The 13,162-nt window shown below is 39.0% G+C and overlaps 1 protein-coding gene across 7 annotated transcripts in view; it reads right to left on the minus strand.

Annotated features, from left to right (window-relative positions):
* The window catches only part of OTUD7A (OTU deubiquitinase 7A), a 108,098-nt gene that overhangs the window by 60,372 nt on the left and 34,564 nt on the right, over positions 1 to 13,162 (minus strand). For all 7 annotated transcript variants that reach the window (XM_064721731.1, XM_064721733.1, XM_064721734.1 and 4 more), the window contains exons 2-4: positions 11,994 to 12,069; positions 6,972 to 7,089; positions 6,308 to 6,413 (exon numbers count right to left, since the gene is read on the minus strand). The gene's annotated coding sequence lies outside the window, so the exon portion shown is untranslated. The remainder of the gene's footprint in view (positions 1 to 6,307; positions 6,414 to 6,971; positions 7,090 to 11,993; positions 12,070 to 13,162) is intronic.

Here is a 13,162-nt window from a genome sequence, read left to right on the forward strand (position 1 = left end):
TTTTTCCATGTGGAGACAAAAAGTAAGGACTGAAGCTGAAGTGTATCAGGTTTCTTACTGGAGAAACCTGGCTGAGAAAATACCTGAACTGCTGGAACTATGTCACTTTGGCTTGCTAACATGGAACAGCTGCAGTGAAGGAATGTTTGCAATGGAAAGATTGTAGAAAGGTCAACAGACTCACCATGCCTTGGCTGAGCAGGAAAAATGGCCAGCATGGACAGCGTGTGTTGCTCTTAAGAGTGCTGATATGCTAAGGAAGAGCAGGAAGGAACTATAGTATTTTTCCTTCTCCTGCATCTGTATTTTAAACAGCCTGAAAAAAAACCCACTGAAAACTTTTTCAGCGCCCTGCTCATTGTAGGTAGAGGCATAAAGATGAGTTTAGCTTTTATAGTACTTTTGCTCTCCCTTCTAGGCCTTGGAAACTTTCTTCTGGGCATTACTAAGCTGGCTATGATGTCAAACAGCACAATGTGTACCATGTACTCTGAAGAGAAATAAAGAGAAACACTAAAGCTTTTTACATCATTTGCAATGTGCCACAATGCTCCAGTGAAGATAAAATATCCAGTATTCTTGCAGAAAGACTTAAAAATAGAAAAAAATAGTCTTGTGATTGTGAAAGCTAGGAATAAAATTAATTACAATACTACATCAGAAGCTTAACTAACAAGCATAAGCATGATAAGCCACACACAGTCCTGTGATGTTCCAAATTTATAAATAGCTCCAATATTTTTCAGAAATAGAAGGCAGATCTCACTGCTGAAAGTGCCAATCTCTTCAGTTTTATCTGGACCCTTTTATCTACTTTTGGTTAACACAGAAGGATCAGCATGCTTCAAGGCACACTTAAAATCTGTGAATTCACAGAATGAATAATCCAGCTCCATGTGTAGAAAATTTATATGGGAAATCCTATAGGTTTTGCAGGAAATTGTTCTGCAAGCAGCAGAGAGAAAGAAGCATCATTTTCTTTGGATTTTTGTTCTTTAATACCCTAAACTTGTGCAGCCACCAGTGTATCCCAGAGTTAGCCCAGACACGTGCATGCGCTTCTGTCAAACAGTGTAAAAAAGAAGTACCATGCTAATTTCAGGCATTTTTCTCCTTCACCAGCCAAACTTTGCCAAAAGAGACAATTGGCTTCCTCTTGGGGGGCACCTCCTCTCCATGATGCTTTAATTGTCACAAGAATGAAAATTGTATCTGATTGTCTCATCAGAGTATTGAGCAATCCAGCAGATGCTTTGAGAATTAATGAAAAAATATTAAAATGATTTCTTGAATGCAGTAAAATCTCTTAACAATTGCTGAAAAGAGTGTAAATCTCTCTTAATTTCTGCATAAAGGGCAAGATCATTCTCTCACAAAATAAAATACTTCACCATAAAAATTTATCCAATTACTCACAGAACTTTTCAACCAAGACATTTTAATAAGACATCCTTTTAATCCCTGCCCATTTGATAAGACATTTGGTAGTTTATTATACCAGCAGTGCACAATTCATTTTTGTAACAGAGCAATAATAAATAACACAAATTAAACAGTCAAATCTCAGCCATCAGTGAAACAATATTTGGAATATAATTACATGCAGTACAAGTTTTGCAAAGGATGTAGACTCAGTTTCAAATTTAGCAAAATGTGACCAGGAAATAAGAATCTGGAACTTCACCACAGTGTTTGTTTGATCCTTTTCAGCCTTGAAATTTACTATTTGCCAAATGTTGTTTCAGTTTATAAGAGTGTTAAGGCTCCTCTAGTCCTCTGTAAAGAAGGACAGCTCCAAGAAGGGATGCTTTTAGAATCTTGCTGGTCTAATTTATGCTGTAACTTATTTTAGTTACTCAAAATTTTATTCTCTCTGGGTAAAGTTTCCAAATATTCTAAACATCCTTGTGAAACAAATGATGTCAGTTTTTCATGCTTTAAATATACAGAGGTAGCTCAGAAGAAATGTGAGAGGAGATGACTTACTTGGAAACAAGGTATTCCCTGTCTTCTCTATGAACTGGCTCTTCCTTCTTTTAGCATTACAAACAGTGCCAGCTTCCCCAGCCATGTGTTCTCTGCCCTTATTTACATTAAAAAAAACACTGAGAGATCAGGTATGGATAGCTTTTGTCTAATTTACTGAAATCCTTTCTGGCTTTGCAGGAGAGGTAATTCAAAAACACACAAATCTACTGATTGAATGACTCTGAACTTAGGCTGGACCATAATTTAGTTGTGCAATGCTTAAACTCTACTACAGAACACATGCAGCATCTAGAATAAATGGACATATTTATTTTGAACCATTCTGTTTAACACATTAGAAATTAAAGAGTTTCTAATCACCTTCTCAAAATTAGTAATACCTCAAGAGAGACAAAGATCATGCTTCCATCATGCAGCCACTGTCTCTATTTTTATCTGCAGACACCCTGCTAATATGCACATCATATTATTAACAGCAAAACCAATGAAATAGAAATTCCCATGGACTTCATGCCAAATAACTATAAAAAGAGTGTATAAGCATTATCAAAGTACCAAATACTTAAACTGTATCCTTCTACTCTCTATATTGGTAATTTTCATGGATTATGATTCTTAGATTGAGATATATTTCTATAGAATGACAGGATCTTGCTCTGAACTGAACCAGTCCATATTTTTTAATTAAATGGTTAGATTGTCCAGTGAGGACTTTTTTTTAAAGGACACATTTAATTCTTTTCACCCAGGTCTAGAATTACCTGCGTTGGAAAAACAGGTTTACTGTGAAAAAGAGATCTTCAAGACAAACAAAAACTTCCTGAAATTCCAAGAGAAACTACCTTGGACAGTACTGGCTAAGAGAAGAAATACACTGGCCTGAAAGGCTTTGTGAAGTTTGTGCTTTAGAGACATGGATTCAATGGTAAAAAACAGGATTTAAACAGTTTGTGCAAAAGAGAATAATTCTAACTTCTCACTGTGGAATAGGACTTAGAAGTATTTTACTCTACTTCTAAAATATAGCAAAAATATTTTGATTTCATGAGAACTGAGTAATTTAATTTAGTTCACACTGACAAAATAAGCAATGAAAGCTGTACAGGCATGTAGAAGAGCACTAACTGGAATGTTTATGTTTTCTACATCTCCATGTTTGCACTCAGTCACAGTATGTACCTCATGCCATAACAATATTGTTGCTATTATGTAATATAACGTCTGATTATAGACAGTTATTAAAATAACCAATCCAACTAGAAATTAAATCTCAAAATGACAGAGCATTGTCTGTAATTACAACACAGTTCTACTTCCACCCACGTTAGGCAGAGCTGCCCAAGTATCCTAATGCAGCAGTTAATCTTTATTAATTGTATCTTAATGAAGATTCCTAGGACAAATTCAATATTGAAATTCAGACTATAATCAAATGGTACATCATCTTAAATCAGCCTAAAATGAACAGTAACTGCCAAATGATGAATTCAAGAGTAAGCTGCCTGTAGTGACAGGTAATGTGTCCCAGTTACTTGCAAAACCAAATGCCACTGCTCTATAATAAGCCAACTTCTGTAAAAATACTACCACAGCACCCACCAAGATGGAACTTAAATAAAATGGAATAACATTTGTGTCTTATCACTCTGACTACAAGTTATAGTAACTGCATCAGAAAATTAAAAGTGATAACCACCTCCTCACTACAGGAGAGTTCTGGGACATGGCCTACATCCCAAAGAAGGCAGTTTGCTGGCAACTCGTAGGCAGGAGTTGGTTGTGCTTTGGGTGCTGCTGTCCCCAGCCCTGCTGGAAAAAGCAGCTGCCTGATGCAGATGTGTAAATCAAAGTAGAACCTGGAAATTCCTTTGCAAAGGAGAAGCACGCAGGAGGCTCAGAGAGGAAGGGTGAGAGATACTTGGGCTTATTTACAAGCCAGACCACCACCTTGCCCTAGCAGACACTGAGCTCAGTAGAACCTGAAGGGCTCCCACAGCTCAAGACAGCAACAAACAGCACCTGTGACTTGGAGATTTAGCCATCTAAACCAGGGCATCAGGGCTTTAGAGAAGTAAGTTCTGTGAAGTTGGTAAAAGAAATATCCAAGAAGGATCTGTTTTTACAAAAACAATCAGTAGCTTAAAAGAGACTTAGACCGTTAAAAAAACCGTATGCAAGGTGGAATAATAGATAATTGAATTTCCTCCTGTTCAAGTCTGCAGGTTCCTTGGTCTGCTCTAATTTTTCCCTCTTCTGGACCTTAAAATCCAAAATCTAACATAAGTATACAGTAGAATTAGACAATTCAGATGCACAAACAAAATACATTGAATAAATCTGGTTTAGATGAGATACATAAGACTTAATGGTATATAGAGGGCTAACCAGTAGGAGAAGGTAAACCACATAAGCCATGCAATGTTATGACTTCTGAGAACCAAGTTCAGAATTTTTTTTCAGATAAATTAGGCACAAAATGAGACAAGATTAGAATCTGACTTGTCTTATTCAGGCACTGCTTATCTCTGTTTGACTACTATCCCTAGCAAGAGAATGGAATTGGCTGGAACCACTGCCCCAAATAAAATAATCACTTTTAAAAGATTAAAGAAGCCATTAACATGGACTGACTTTGTCCCAGCAGAACAGAGCAATGCAATCTGCTCAGTGCTGGTGATCTGGCAAGGACAAATCAAAGTAGTCTGACACCCAAGCAGAAAGACAGGGACTCACAGATGCTGAGTGCAGTGCCCAAACTCACAAGGATTTCTGAAGTGACAAGGGTTCCAAAGGAAAAATTCTGTATTCAAAACATGGATACTGCTGTTTCTCCACGATCAAAATGGATACTTGTACAATTCTCAGCAAGAATCCCAAAGGTTTTACTAATACCATACTTAATCCTCAAAAGCTTAAATAAAATCCAGTATGCACAGAGGAGGGTGGAGCTTAGAAAAAATTTGCGCATCAGCTACAGAGAGAACTGATGAGCTCAGCAATAGTTCAAGAGCCTTAAGACAATTTGGAACATCAAGTCCCACTTCTGAAAGGAAGAGACAAAGAATCTCTGTTCAAGCAGAGACAGACATGGAAACTATGTTCAAGCAGAGACCTCTGGCAGTCAGAGACAAAAAAAATAAAAACCAATAAGAAAAATCCAAAAAACTAAACCCACAAAAACAACCCCAAAACCAAAAACAAATAACAACAACAAAAAAAAGTGCCCCCAAAAAACAACACAGGAACTGGACAAATTAATGCTTGAAAGTAGGAAAGAAAGATTTGTGAACTCTGACTTTGGTTTTCTGCTTATCCATGCATGATCCAGTCTGTTTACACATATTTGGTATGAAGGTTTGCTTGAAAGTAAACATTTTTCAGAAGATATTGCATTTGGTTTTGTTTAAATTAATCCTGAATTAACTCAAAACTGTCAGTCACATTTGTAGAACACACAGGTGCTTAGGCCTGTCTGAGTGCAGTATGTGGGAACCCTCTGTCCAGAAGCTTGACATGACACATCCATACAAGGTACTGAGATGATATGAAAACTGAGATAACACAGAAGTGGGAGGCTGGGAAAACATGGAAAAATGAAGGCAATAAAGAAGGCAAGACAGGAGACAGAATTATCACCATGAGAAGGAGGGAGAAAAGCAATGCTTCCGTAACAAACCATGTTTCATTACTCCCTCTTGCTGCTGAGAAAGTTCTTTGCAGTGAATTTCAAACCTAAGGCTAAGCTTCAAAATTAGAAACAAATCCATTAAATGAAGATACCAGGGGAAATACAATGTCCACGCTGCAGTGCTATGGACTGGGACTGTACTCTTGGGACTCCTTCACAATCACAGTGTACAATGACAGAAAACTTAATCTATAGTCATGCAGAATTAATCTGTATGAGTATTAGTATGAGGTATTTTAGAGGGTATTTAGCAACTCAAAATTAAAAATACAGTTTGCATGTACTTAATTTTAGGATGATGTTCAAGACAGATGCTGTGGTTCCAAATCAAAGCTACAGACCAGTTTCTCATACTTTTCATGCATACATGGTAGAGAGTAATTATTTTCAGCTCCATTCAATTTGCTGCTTTAATTTGCTGAAGGTCCCCCCAAGCACTTTTGTGGACCTCACAGGGCAGGGGAGGCAAAAGCAGTAGGGAAGAACCTCTCAATCCAGCACTGCTACCAAGGAAGTGTTATGTGTAACATACTTCCAGGGGAGAGAGAATTCTGTGTAAACAGTTTGGTTTAAGCAGTGTAGGGACAGTGAGAAGCTCTACAGCAAAAGCAGGGACAAAATCTGACTCACCATGATAGGCTCTGCTTACAAAAGTCTCCCTTCTCTCCTGCATGCCCTAAATCATTTTGGTGAAGCAAACGAGGCAGGCATCCACAGTAGCAAACCCACCTTCTCTCTGGAGAAAGGACAGAGAAGTCAGCAAGGAAAAGGCAGTGCAGAGCATGAATATCAGCTACACAGCAGCAATTCAGCAAACATTGTTCTGCTCACTGCCCTGACCAAGGGGGTCACTGGGGATCTTCTGTTCAAGCCTCGCAATGGGTTACACCATGTTATTACAGAATGAGCTGCTAAGAAATACAAAAGCAAAGAACTGAGCCTCGGACAGCTTCTGCAGTGACACATCAACGGCAGCATCAGTTTAACATGGCAATGATATGGATGGTTTTAGGAACTTATGCAGCATGCAAGCTTTAGGAAGCACAGGAAAAGGTTGATTTAATGAGTAAAAACGCATCATCCATCAGCTCTTTGTAGTCACAGGCAATAGGCACGTTGGTAGCATATTAATAATTTCAGTTGGTTTCTTTGGTTGGCTACACTTAATTGTTGCCAATAAGAAAACAAATTAAAATTTTTGTTTTCTTCACCACATCCTTATGCTCAGCTTTCCAAAACAACTACCTGGCAGATGCTGATTTGAGGGGTGGAGGGGATGTTTATAGCTACTCACAGGAATGAGGTAGGTAGGCCCCTTCTTCTGTTGCTAATATGCTTGCCTATTTAGGAAGGCAGGAGGCAACTGTCCAGTTGATTTACTTCTGATTTTGAATCTCTGCAGTATCATGTGCCTGTGAGGATGGAGAGAAGAGCAGAACAAGTTTTACTGTTTTATTCTAAAAGTGACACTAATTTGCTGTTCTGCATCCATTTGTCATACCCACTACACACTCTGACCCTGGAATAATTTTCTGTAGCATTATTATGGAAAAAAAAAATTCTATGCTATCTACATCAGCTGGCAGCTTCTTAGGAATCCAGCCCCCTTCCTGTTTGGCTTAGATAAACAGAGGAAACACACCTCAAAATCAGTTTAGAGGACTGGTTTTCTACCAGTTTGACCAGTTCTGTCTGTGGCAGAATTGAGTAAAATACTCCAGTAGATCCAATAGATTTAGTCAGTTTCTACTTATGAAAAATTTACCTGCAGATTGAAAACTACTCATTTTGTTAAAAAGAAAAATAATATGATTTAAAAAAAACAGTAACCCCAAGACTAACAAGCACTGTAGACTCATCTAAAAGAATCCTCAAGATTAATTAAATTACCATTAAGCATAGACCTACATGGTTTAATGAGCTTTTTCTCAAGTGTTTTGCATCCTGACTGGATATATTTTAGTTTATATAGCTTTGATCTGCTAGACCTGCTAAGAGAGCAAAAATGACCTGCACATACTCTTCTTTTACAGTCTGTTTAGCAATGCTGTGACCAAATAACATTTTTTTCTTTGACACTGATTGCTTCTCTATTAATCTATGCATCATTCATCAAAGACTTAAAAGGTAATCTAAAGTGTTTGAGGCTTTCATTCTTATAAATTTTAAATACTAAGAATATTAATTGTGACATCACACAATTCTTTCAAGTTCTATCCCTCCTAGTTACACTTTTTCCTTTATTAAAAAGAAAATCCAATCCACTCTTTTCTATTTTCTTTTTCCACTCTTTTAGCTGTGTTTTTTTCCAAGTATATGCTGTTGCACAAATTGATTTCAACATAACACACCTTTGCTGGACATTTTAAAAGCCCTTAGACACTACCTGCTCCACAGGCTGAGCTGAGCTCACCTAGTGAACTCATGTCAGCCACCTGGAGTATTAAGTTCACTGTTCTTTGGAATTGCACTGAAAAGGGAGAACAACCATGGTTACCCAACCAGAAAGAGCTAAATAGTCTCCATATTCATATACAGAGTATTTCCAGCTCGTGGTGGTGGTCACAAAACCAACATATTGAAGATTTAGAAAATGAAGATACAACTCCATGCTGTTAGGAACTTACATGTACATTTTAACAAATTTCTACTGGCAGAAATTTGTTAAAACTTTACTAACATTTTTTACTGAAGTTAACACATCTTTAATTCCCAGCATTATAGGAAACAATCCAAAATGCCAAATTTAGACATGTTAAAGAGATTTAAAATCCAGATACTTTTTTCATTCTTGCCAAAGTCTTTACTTCACACTTCTAGACTGAAACATTACCCAAACTTCACCTCAGTTTCACTGTAGTGTTTTTATTGTTATGAGCAGATTGTACAAGTACACACAATTATAAATGAAAAACGGTGCTCAGTATCTGTGAGTTCATCTGATTCCTTCGCAACAGCAGCATTTCCTTCACACACACATTACAGCCACAAATCAGTGAGAGCAAGTGGTGCATCAGTAATGCTCCTGTCTGTCCTGGTGCCCTCTCATCCTGCCCAGCTGCTGCACACTCACAACTCAGTTAGAAACAGCACACAAGGAAGGACCTCTCAGAGTGTCACTGGCCATCAAAGTGCCCCTTGGTCTCTCTGAAGGCCCAATATAAACAGCTGTTCCAATTGCAGAAGTTAAAAGATAGCCAGAACAAATATCTCTTTAGATAGTAAAAACCTGAAGGAAAAAAATTAATACATAAGGGGCTGTAGGGCAAAGTCCCTTGTGGTTTCTCTGACTCCTGTTAACACCATCCCTGGATGTTCAAATGCATCCACTGGGTAATAAAACAGAGGTTAGGAAAATGAGAGAAAGAATATTGGTGTCATCCTTATTGGGTTTAATTCCTATGACAGCACAAATAATGTGCGTGGAGATGCAAAATGTGTCTTTCAGTGAAGAGGCTAGAGCAAAAGCCACAGCTTCTTACAAGTGTGAACTGCAGATTTAAATGAAATTGTAATTGCCAATACAAGCAATGAATTTGACTGCAGTCAAATTCAATTCTACATTCAGCTATTTGATGATTCATCCATAATGAAAGAAAAACAAATGGCACTAGAGTCAAACTGAAACAACCACAAGAAAATTTTTCTGGAAAGAACATGAAACATCTACAGTAAGTTCCTATAAAGGTTAATAATACTTTCAAAATTCAACCTGAGTCTTGTTTATGGCAGAACCAAAATGTTACAATCTCTGATGACTCATGAAGGGTTTGGTGACAGAAGCAGTATCACCAAGATACTGGGAAGCTTTCTGTACCGTCCCTTTAGCACATGTCACTTTGAGGCAGATGTCTGGTTATGTGTCAGCATCTGTAGTAACAGCATGAAGTCACAGAAAACACAGCAAATGTTTGACTGGTCAAAAGCTAGAGACCTTTTCACAAGGGAAAACTCTCTTTTTAATCAAGATCTTACACATAGTTCTTTATCACCAAAAACAAAGGCACTTCTCCACACCCACGCTAGAAAGATACCAAATCTCAGCTCTCAAGCTGATCAATTATCTACATTGTACATTCATCTTCTGAAATAAGATAGGTACCATCTGAATTGAACCAACAGTGGATGTTATCCCCAATCTCCACCTATCTGCCTTACAGCACTTCCCCAGCAAAAGCAGTCTGCACTGACTCAAAGGTGATGCTGAACCCCAGAAGGCCAGAACAGGAGGATTCCTTCCTTCTCTGCACCACTGGCTTTGGGCCACCTGGTGACACCTGCTCTGCTGACTGTCTGAGCAGTCTGTAAATACAAGAGAAAAATACTTGAGAAGTAAATACAAGACCATAAAGCTTGGTTTTGCCTCCCCAATACTGTGAACACCTATACTTTATTAAACATATTCATCTTTTGAAAACACTATTAAATAAGTAGCTCTTTTTTCCCCTAGCCACTAAAAGCTCAGAATTCTTAATTAAATGTGAATGTATATCCTTCATTCACTCATTCCTAGGTGGCAGAACATTAATGACTTTTGGCATGTACATTCCTAATTTCTGATGATTTCCAGTTACCTTATCTGGCCCAAATTTCGGAGAAAAAGCTATTTCTGAACCTCATACACATGCAACCCCCCAACAGTAATTGAAAGCCAACAGCAAAGCAAGTTCCAGTCATACAGACACTTCAGTGGTGGGCTGCAGTAGGAAAACCTATTGCTAGAGAGCTGCACAAACTTTAGTGGAGTGCACTGCTCGTAACAGAGCTACCCCTTCTGAAAGAATACAGAAGTTGAATTACTCTCCTACACTCTGCTCCAACCACACAGTTTGATGACTTCACAGGAAAACACAGCCACAGCGTCACCCTTCAAGGGCAACACTTCATCAACTTCATAGGGACAGCTCCACCTTTACCAATAATAAATGCAATTTAACTTTAAAAAGAATAATATTTTATCAACTGCAAAGCCACCTCTGGATACAACACCTGACAAGCTCCTAACCCAAAACTAGACCACACAGTACATATGTAGTCTTCAAGACTCATAGCATAAAGTCCAATCTCCTATTGATTTTAGCATCATCTCATGAGACCCATTTTCCGTTAAATCCTATTTTACCTAATAAAGCCATTCTCCTGATAATGTTAAAAAAAAAAAAAACACAAAACACTGACTTAGAGGTTAGTGAGAGCTTCCTATAAAAACTGGGAACCTGCTACTATTTTACATAACCACAGAACCATTGTTTCCCAAGAACAGTTTCTTGGGACTGAGGATTGAGGGAGAAGAAGGGGGCACAATGGCCTGGCTCCCCACCATGGTACAGCTGAGCCATGGGGAGGGCAGGGGGCTGCCCTCAAAGCCACTCAGCTGATCCATCTGTGCCCATCCAGGGTTCCTCTGGCAGCTCCTCAGGGCTGAGATGTGGGCAGGAGGAAGAATGGTGCATCAAAGACACCAAAACATGCACAAATCCCTGCTTTCCTCAGTGATTGCTTCTACACCATGAAATGCCAGCAGAGCCAACCTGACCTCTGTGCAAGAGAAGGCAATTAAGGAAAAAGAAAAATGACTAAGGGTAATTCTCCTATGATCTAATGAGGGGTGTCTGAGTGTGAGAATATATTTTGAACCCCAGGCAATAACTCTTCTATCACTCAAAATATGTACCAAAGCCCAGAAGTCAATGAAGGTTTTCCAAAAAACAATTATTCAAAATCTCTTTTTAGAGGAAAAGCAGAAAGAATTAAACCATCTTTCTTGTTTTTCAGAGATGCTCTAAGTGGAAAACATGATGATTATATGATGAGCTGTCACTTGGCTACAGCCCACTCAGTTCTATTACTGCTTGCTCCAGCTCCTTTAACATTCAGTCATCTCAGTTACCTTTTATACTCATGGTACCCAGGAATTATCAAATGCCCCTTACAACACAGGGCAATCCTTGCCCTCAGAGTCCAAGCTGATTTCATCTCTTTGTGCTTTACTGGAATTTAGGACTGCATTGTGAAAGGGAGTAGGAACCCTGTCTCCGTATCATTTGAATTCCTGCACCACACAGATTTTTCTCTGCCCTTCCTTTTGCTCTCTAGAAGACTGAGGTTACAAAGTATAGTGCACTACTTGCATATCAAAAGCAGTAGCACTTTACATAAAAACGAAAAGCAGGCACTTTTCTGGTTTCAGTGACTGAAAACTCAAGATTTTTTTTCCTCTGAACATGTAACTTCAAATTCAGGTGTAACTCAATTCATCAAGACTGATTCAGATAAATATTTTTAAAATTAAGAATTTCCCCACTACCAGTGTTACCTGATACTTCTTTGCCAGAGACATTTTCCTTCCGGATCCTCTTCTTCTGGAGCAGTTAAAGACTTCACTGTTTTATCTGAAAGAACAAATAAGAAACATGCAAACAAGTTCAAAGATCATAAAGAAACAACTCTTATTTATCTCAAGTTATATATAACTTGTTTGAATGCTACATGATGCTATCTCACTTACTGGGGGGTTTCAGTATCTTCTTCCAGCTGGCCCCCTTGGCTCAGGTGTGTCAGAATTTATTGTTAAATGAAGCAGGATGACTCTCTGCTCTACCTTACACCAGCTAACAAAAGAACACATACACAAAATACTATTCCAGGTTACTGTAGCCTCATGCTGAGGTAGCAACCTTGCCCCAAGTTTCTACATGGAGGTGCCTTTTCTGAAGCAAAATGTCCAGCCCTGATGTCAACAGACACAAGTTGTTAGCGCAGGACAGTGAGCACACCATGAACTCTGACTTGTGACCTTCCTCAAGCTCCAAGACACCCAGCCCAGACACTTTATTATTGCACCAGTTTTTCTCAGCAGGAGGCAGAATTAATCCAAGCACAAGCCATGCTACCTGTTGAAGTTAACGTGTCCCCAGTTGTATCATCCCTAACTTTTTACCCTTGATCAAATCAACTGCTATCGACCTAAAACCACCATCCATCCCCAGAAAGCAGATGGGCAGATGAATACAAGAATTTATTCACAGTTGTGTTTCTGAACAAGACCCTTCCTGCTCCTGAACAGCGATGTGCAGCCTAGTGCCTGGCGTATCACAGACAGGTGAGACTAAAGATACAAGCTGTGTTGGTCCCCTGCCCTTTTTACTGATGGTCACATGCAGCACTCACTTTGTGAGTGCACAAAGGCTCCAAAACAGGTAACAAAAAGATGCAATCGTGTCCCCTCTCCCCCCTAACATGACTGTGAGATGTGACATCAATTTTAATTACTTCCTTGCCTAGAAACGCACCTGGCCACCCACGCAGGTAGACAGAGCCACAAGGTGGGAAGGGAGAAGGAGTGACTCAGAGAAACCCCAGCTGTTTACCACCACAGTGTCTCACTACTCCCAACACCAACAGCAGTGCGTGGTGCTCAAACTGCCCTTGACCCTGCCAAATCCCTCTTCCACTACTTCCACTTCCCACCATCAGAAATGTTGA

This window comes from Zonotrichia leucophrys, chromosome 10, assembly GCF_028769735.1.
Source record: "Zonotrichia leucophrys gambelii isolate GWCS_2022_RI chromosome 10, RI_Zleu_2.0, whole genome shotgun sequence".
NCBI classification, from domain to species: Eukaryota; Metazoa; Chordata; class Aves; order Passeriformes; family Passerellidae; genus Zonotrichia; species Zonotrichia leucophrys.